Source organism: Hemicordylus capensis, chromosome 1, assembly GCF_027244095.1.
Source record: "Hemicordylus capensis ecotype Gifberg chromosome 1, rHemCap1.1.pri, whole genome shotgun sequence".
Lineage (NCBI taxonomy): Eukaryota > Metazoa > Chordata > Lepidosauria > Squamata > Cordylidae > Hemicordylus > Hemicordylus capensis.
The window spans coordinates 297,576,193-297,582,445 of NC_069657.1; the positions used below are offsets into that span (position 1 = coordinate 297,576,193).

The following is a 6,253-nucleotide window of genomic DNA, read 5'->3' on the forward strand; positions in this document are numbered from 1 at the left end:
ACTGGTTCTCACTGTTCCACCATGTTTCCGTTATGCTCACTATAGCTATGTTTTCTTTAGCAACCAGCTCACTCATCTTGGCTTCTGGCATTGGCATATAAGCATCTCTATGCCGAGTCTCTTACCTGGCATCGGCGTGTGCTGTCTCCCTTTCTGTTACCTGACCTTTTTGACCAGCTATCATGTGTTTGCTCTGCTAAAGTATCTCTGTTGTTTTTTAGCTATATACATGAGTAGGACAATGAGCTTTTGCCTAACTTCCATTGAAGGCACTGTAATAGGCCCTGAGTTCTTAGAAATAAGCAGATCTAACAATCAGAGTAAATTCAACAGAATGTATAGGTAAAAGGAAGAAGCAGATGCAAAAAAAAAAAAAAGTGGTCACAAAAATACAACATAAACAAAACAAAGTGACAATAACACAAATGACAGTTTCCCTCCACCTCTGGAGATGCCCTTCCCACAGTCCCAACAAGCCCCCTCACAGCTTCAGTCAGGCCTGACACTTTCAATACTGGTCTCTGCTACTACAGATTCTTGACAAGAGCTGTGTCAACAGGAAAGTCTCTTTCTTTCAAGCCTCTGTGTCTTCTCCCCAGCTTCTTCTGTAGCCTTCTTTTTTCCACTTTTCTTCTGCTCTCCCTCACCAACACATAGCTCCAGCAACAGTTCTACTGCTCCTCCCGGTTACCTAGGTAACCTGCCTTCCCACTGCCTTCTCCTAGACACTGCATGCTAGGTTACAGAATTAAAAGGGCAGTATTATGCGCTGCAGCATATTTGGGAGGACATCTATGCTTTATATGCCATTTGGAGGCTTCATACGACATGTTTGTCTCCATCAAAAAACACCCACCATGTTCAGCATTCATAGCACTGATATGGGACATGGAATCAGGGTGATGGCTGTAGAGAAAACTGATCTTACCAAGAGGTGGGGCTCCATTTTTGAAAGGCTTCAGCCAGCGCTGGGTTCCCAGCTGGGCCGGGAATGTGTCTCTCTGCTTTTGCAAGCAGGGAGGATTGCTGGTCTTGTGGTAGCAAGCATGACATCCCCCTAGCTAAGCAGGCTCCACCCTGGTTGCATTTGAATGGGAGATCACATGTGAGCACTGTAAGATATTCCTCACAGGATGGAGCCGCTCTGGGAAGAGAAGAAGTTTTCAAATTCCCTCTCTGGCTTTTCCAAGATAGGGCTGAGAGAGATTCCTGCCTGCAACTTTGGAGAAGCTGCTGCCAGTTTGTGTAGACAATAGTGAGCTAGATGGACCTATGGTCTGACTCAGTATGTGGCAGCTTCCTATGTTCTTATGAGAGGTACTCCTGGCTGCACTGTGAATGAGACGCTGGCCGAAATTTACTTGTAAACAAGGCGCATGGCCCTGTTTGCTAATGGGGCCATGTCCCCTGCTTCTGAAATCTGTGCTGGGGTGCCAAGCGCAGCCCCTGAACGTGGCTGCTTGGGTTCTTTGAACCCCCTTGTGGAATGGTGGCTCCGCCCCGATAAAGAACCTATTTTAACTCAGTCCTCCTCACATCATTACTTTTATTATTCCAACAGAGAACATGGTGTCAGAAGTTGGGGCCACTTTCTACTGTCTCTGGAGTGGCAGAAGAGAAGCAAAAAGAAAACAAACCCAGACCGCTTCTGCTGAACTGAGGCAGAAGTTCCTTCCACCAGAAGTCTTTGATTTTAGTAGGCCTGCAGGATGGCATGACTGGAAGCGCAGTTCTCCTGTTACACGATGCTACAAAGCTGCATGCAGAACAAAAAGAAATCCACGTCTGTGCTCTTATTTATGTGATGGGTCCGCAAGCAGAACAGAATTTTTTATGTCCTTTACCTTTTCTGCTGCTGGGATAGGGATAACTATCTCATAGTCCTGGTACAATTTGATCAATATTTTGTCCCAAAGAGGAACCTTTTTCATGAGAGGGCCTGCTTCCACCATAGGACTCAGAAACCTGGGGAATCAGCTGAGGCCTCCATGAGATGTCTGCAAGAAAATGCTGATGACTGTGAGTCTGGGAACAGCAAAAATGAAACTATTAAGGATAGACTAGTTGTGGGCATTTTGTATAAAGACTTATCTCAGAAGCTGCAGATGGAAAGCAACCTAACCCCAGAAGGGGCTGTGCAGATTATAAGGAATTCAGATCTGATCAAGGGCCAAGTTCAAGATCAGGGAGCTTTATTGGGGCCTCAGGAAATTGCTAAGGAGCTCTGGAGGTCAAAATACTCCTGTGAGGGGAAGAAAGTGAAACAGCCAGCTCAGCCAAACGATGCCCCAAGGCAAAACCAACCTACCCCAAAACAGAGGAAAGCTCCTAATTGCACGTGGTGTGATAAAGTGTCCAGAAAATACTGCAGTATCCCATAAATGTGGGAAGATGGGTCATTTTGTTCTTGCCTGTCATTCTCGAGGAGTAGGAAAGTCGGAAAGCAAAATAATCCAGATGAAAACTTCCTTTTGGGACTAATTGCCTGCTTAGATGGCTCTACTACCCATGTGAGGTGCAGCTGCAAATTAATGGTGTCCCAGTGAAACTCAAAATTGATACAGGTGCTGATGTAAGCGTGATCTCAGAATTTGTCTATGGGAGGTTTTGAAACCCACCTCATCTCCAACGGACACCCGCATGCAGGGGCAGATTGAGCTTTTTGCTGCCCATAGGTGGCTTTGCCACCCCTCTCTGGAGATGGTGGTGGCCACAGAGGCTGTTGAGGGGGGCGGCAGCTGTGAGGGTAAAGCAGGTGCTGACCTGACTGGCCAGCTGTGATCCAAAGAAAGGCAGTAAAATGGGTGAAACACTGGATTATCTAGTTGCCCTTTCATGACTACCAGAAACCTCACCAACCTCCAATAGTACTGGGGAATGATGTTGTTGCTAGCTGAAACTCTAGTCAAATTGTTCTGACTTCCTATATTTATATTGCCATGTGCATTTTGGGTACCACTTTGGGTATCCTTATTATGCACATGTCATAATTGTGACATGTTGTGCTGTAGTGCTTTTGTTGATGCATGTCTGAATTTTCAATAGATATCAAACACTTGCTTTTCCATATCTTGAGATCCTCAGAAAAGACCAACCTACTGCCATTTTGTTATACCTGAAGCTAGCAGGGGAGAGAATGAAACAGTTTGTGGGGGGAGGGAGACAGGGGCTGAAATTTTATGCTGTGCATCCATTCCAAAGAGGAGGGGTGATTTTTTTTTAATTTCCGCTTCCCTTTGAAGCCTATTGTGCCTCTCAGAAATATGTCCCTGAAGGTTATTCAAAAATCATCCCTCTTCTGTAGCATGTGCACAGCATTAATCAGGATGTCAGTCGATATATTAGGACTGCAGTTGTGAAGGCTTATTTTAATATGTTGGGTAAACTTCTCTGTTTGCCTAAGATCATCATCATTATCATCATCATTAATAAAACTTTTATACCGCCCTTCCAAAAGGCTCAGGTCAGATTACATAAAGAACAGTTACTGTCAGGTTTTGTTAGGTCTAGTTCATTTTGACATCTTTATAATACCAAATGTGCTAGCTGTCAGAATATTCTCTTTCCCAAATCTGCTGGCCCAATTAATAGTAAAAATCTGGAGTCTTCTGACAGAAATGCTACCTCTTCCTCTCTGTATATTCTAGCTTAAAAGATGTTTGAGCTCGATAATTAGAGCAGAAATGTAAGGATTGTATAGACCCACTATAATACAGATGTTCAGTGTTACAACTGGTGGCATAACAACCAGTAATTTGGGTACAACAGTGCCTGAATAGAAGAATTCAAAATGTGATCCCATTATAAGGGTTGTTTTTTTATTTTAAGCTGACCTTTTTTGGTGGAATTGTATATTTTATGTGATTCAGTTTCTATTAAGATGTGCTAAGTAGAATATTTTTTTTCTGGTTTTGTGTTTTTGCATTTTGTACATGGTTTCCCCCATACTGTAATTTTACTCCCCCCCCCTGCCTCATGTTTTTATTTATATTTTTATCCCTGCCTTGCCCCAAAGAACTTATGGCAGGATGCATAGGATAATCCCATTCCCCCCCCTTCACAACAACTCTGTCAGGTAGAAGATATAGTAACTGACATAGGGTGACCAGGCACACACCACCAGAAAAGGGTAATAGAGGGCACACATTTGTATATGTAATTTATAGGTATAGATGCACATTTAATTATTATAACACGAGCAGAAACACCATACAACTTGCTATAGTGGGGAAGGCTATGACTGAATCACCTGTGTGCCTGCTTTTTAGTCTGCTGACCAGGTGCTACTTGTTGAAATCCTCAAGACCTCTGCTTGCCTTTCTTAAGGTTAGTGGGGAAAGTTCTCCCTGTGCCAGGGAACTCTTTCACTGCCACTAGGGATGTGCACGGACCGCGGAGGCGCTGTCCGTCGGCACAGGTGTGTGTGTGTTGCTTTAAGGGTGGGGGGTTGTACTTACCCCTCCCGCTGCTTTTCTCCTTCTGGCGCTCCATTTGTTAGTGCACATTTTGGGGCGGCAGTGGTCCTCCCTGCCGCCCCTGCCCCCTTTTTGTCTGCTAAATGCGGAAGTAAATTCCGCGCCTGCGCCTGCCACAGTGACGTATGTGATGCACACGGTGGCGGCGGGCACATGCATGGAATTTACTTCTGCATTTAGCAGACAACAAGGGGGCAGGGGTGGCAGGGAGGACCGCTGCTACCCCAAAATTTGCACGAACAAATGGAGCGCCGGAGGGGGAAAAGCGCCTGGAGGGGTAAGTACAACCCCCCCACCCTTAAAGCAACAACGCCCCCCCCCATGCCGATGGTCCGTCGGACTGCCGGACCAGCGAACTGGTTCGCAGGCCTCTAACATGGCCTGCGAACCAGTTTGTGCACATCCCTAACTCCCACCACTCAGATTTCCAAAACAACTCAGTATCTGAGAACAATATTTTCTTCCCCTTTTTGGTAGTAATGTGGTAGACTTTTCCTTCAAATAACATGAGGAATTATCAACAGCTCTTGGTGAAATTAAACAAAATTTGTATTTGTTTTATCATGGTACTTCAAGCTTGTTGTTTATATTTACAATTGGCGCTCATTATAATGGTTACTTTAATCCTGGTTACAGAGACATTAGCAGAAACAGTTCTTTTTTTATCTTTTCTGACTGTGCTCTTGTGGGAATGATGCCTAGCTTGCTCCTTTATTTCCCCGCACTCTTCTGATCATTTCTTCAGAGTTCATCTTGAATGAGACCGAGCTTTACTTCAGAGGCCGATCTGGACCACCTGCCACTCTTTTAGCCAACTTTTCTTAGTACCAGAGAAGGCCCTCAGTTAAAGATATAAAGTCCAAAACCAGCTTCCAGCTCCTTATTCCTTGTCTTTATAGCAATAGCACTTACATTTATATACCGCTTTATAGCCGGAGCTCTCTAAGCGGTTTACAATGATTTAGCATATTGCCCCCAACATTCTGGGTACTCATTTTACCGACCTCGGAAGGATGGAAGGCTGAGTCAACCTTGAGCCCCTGGTCAGGATCGAACTTGTAACCTTCTGGTTACAGGGCGGCAGTTTTACCACTGCGCCACCAGGGGCTCTTTATCTCTCCTCTACTTCTCCAGCCACCAGAGGAACTATCCCTCTCCTCTACTGACATCTGCCTTCCACCAGCATTCTAAGTGAGATTTCCCTTTTCCACCAGCAGGGGACTTTTCACTGCAACTGTCAATCAAACACAGGGCACCTTCGGATATAGCTTGAAACTGTGGGTAGATGAACCTGTGGTTAAATCTGTGAAACTGGGAATCATCCCGCAGACAATTGTCCAACTGTGGTTTTGCAGCCCCCGGCTTCTGGGCAGAGAGTCCAATGCTATATGTACTACACCGCATTGATGCTCGAAATTAAAATTAAAATATTAAATTATCTGAGCAATAAGATGTTCCAGAGGAAGTTTCCTTGTGAGCAGAGAATACTGGAGATTATGGTGCCTTTTGTAATAAGCAAGCTGTATTGTTCTGAAGCATTAGTCCCCCAAAGCAACAGAATTTCCACAAGGCTGTTCTTGCCAGCCGGCTGCAAAACTCTTGTCTTCTTTCATGGTCACTGATTTTAAATGTTTTCTTCTGCCCCACACCAAGTGTGGTGTGTATCACAAGTTCCAAGACCATGGAATAGTCACCTGCCATTAAAGGCCATTGCACATTGAAATTTGTGCTCATCTTCAGCAAGTGAAAGTAAGTAAGATAGCAACATTACAGGAGGA

At 44.7% G+C, this 6,253-nt stretch overlaps 1 long non-coding RNA gene across 1 annotated transcript; it reads left to right on the forward strand.

Annotated features, from left to right (window-relative positions):
- The first annotated feature begins 321 nt into the window (after positions 1-321).
- LOC128340798 (uncharacterized) lies at positions 322-3,909 on the forward strand. The gene is made up of 2 exons (XR_008313961.1): positions 322-934; positions 1,562-3,909. It is a non-coding gene; the product is annotated as an uncharacterized LOC128340798 (long non-coding RNA).
- The last annotated feature ends 2,344 nt before the right edge of the window (positions 3,910-6,253 follow it).